Source organism: Phyllobates terribilis, unplaced genomic scaffold (assembly GCF_046119375.1).
Source record: "Phyllobates terribilis strain yellow unplaced genomic scaffold, ASM4611937v1 Scaffold_11__3_contigs__length_659146591, whole genome shotgun sequence".
Classification (NCBI taxonomy): Eukaryota; Metazoa; Chordata; class Amphibia; order Anura; family Dendrobatidae; genus Phyllobates; species Phyllobates terribilis.
In genome coordinates this window covers 606,993,930-606,995,478 of record NW_027362771.1, presented here as the reverse complement: position 1 = coordinate 606,995,478, position 1,549 = coordinate 606,993,930, and the positions used below count along the sequence as shown (strand labels likewise).

The window sequence follows — 1,549 nt, the reverse complement described above, 5'->3', positions numbered from 1 at the left end:
TTACTTGCTGCTGCTTCTGATTATCTGTTACGTACAGGCAGGGGTGTAGGAATCCTTCATGTTTGAGTGTCCTGTATTTGGGAGATCATAGCAAGTAATCTATACCACCTAATTCAGTGATATCTAAAAATTAGCAGATGAGTCAACAGAGGAAAGATTAGTTAAATATCTGGATACAAGTCATATGTTTTGGAAAATGGTGCCCCAGAGTCAATGTACAAGCAAATCCCTGATAACTACGTTCCTCATTCATAATAACATTTGCATTTTTGTCTAATTAGTTATTCAATGTTTTCTGCAACTTATATCATTAGCAAATTTCTGATTTAAATAAGTTTGAACATCCATATGAGGTAGCGTGGCCGAGCGGTCTAAGGCGCTGGATTAAGGCTCCAGTCTCTATGGAGGCGTGGGTTCAAATCCCACCGCTGCCATTATTTATTTGGATCTAATTTTTACCAAAAATTAGGAAACAGTTGAGGAAGTAAAGGGGGTTGAGAATTTAGGAGGCAGCGGTAATTCTATCCGATACTTTTGAACTACAAAAGGTGGAAAACCTGCGAAAATTGAGATTTTAAGATTGGACTGTAGAAAGGCAGTTTTTAATGGACTCAGTAAAAAGGAAGGAAAGGTAGGATGTTCTAAAGGAAAGAAATGTCCAGGAAGGATGGGAGATTTTGCTAAATTAAATTCTCACTGCACAATCAGTAACAATCCCAAAAAGAAGGAAGAGTTGAAAGCATTTATGTAGACCAGAACGGCTGAATACTGAACTTAAAAGCTTGCTAAAAAGGAACAAAGAAATGAGTATCAAATGTAAAGAAGGGTTCTTATCTAAAGAAGAATATAATGCTGTCTGCAGGGAAAGCTGGGCTAGAGTTAGGAGAGCTAAACCCAGTAATGAATTGAGGCTTGCAAGAGAGACCAAAAGCAATAAGAAAGGATTTTGGAAGTAAGTCAAAAGTTATAGAAAAGCCAAAGATGCTATTGGATTTTTAAAAGATGAAAAGGGTAATGTGGTCAATAATGATGTTGAGAATACTGAACTTTTAAATTCCTATTTGGCTTCTGTGCTCTCTAAGAAAGCAAATGTAACATCAAGTGATCTTCACTGTGCTGTAGAAGAAAAGGAACATGTGAAAAAGTCATACGTATGAATACTGCATATGAGTGGTCATGTTGGCTTTAGGCATCAGAATTAATTACATAATTTACCATCTATGTTACATCCATGTCAGATCAATCAATGATCAACCTTTCTCAAAATTTCCTAAAATCAATATTGGTCAAAAGAAGTCTAACTGCTAGCTCATATCCATGCTGCCTTTTTAGGGTTATCAATACAGGATGAGCAGATTGATTACCAAACATAAACAGAGCCATGCAGTTTCTGCTGCTTTCAAGTAAGTCACCCTAGTGATGGATTCATAGCTACACTGCTCTGCACTGCTGTATAATGTCTTTCTTGCTGCTGCTTCTGATTATCTGTTACGTACAGGCAGAGGTGTAGGAATCCTTCATGTTTGAGTGTCCTGTATATGGGAGATCA

The 1,549-nt window shown here is 37.1% G+C and overlaps 1 non-coding gene across 1 annotated transcript; it reads left to right on the top strand.

Moving 5' to 3' along the window:
- The first annotated feature begins 352 nt into the window (after positions 1 to 352).
- TRNAL-AAG (transfer RNA leucine (anticodon AAG)) lies at positions 353 to 434 on the top strand. The gene has a single exon. It is a non-coding gene; the product is annotated as a tRNA-Leu (tRNA).
- The last annotated feature ends 1,115 nt before the right edge of the window (positions 435 to 1,549 follow it).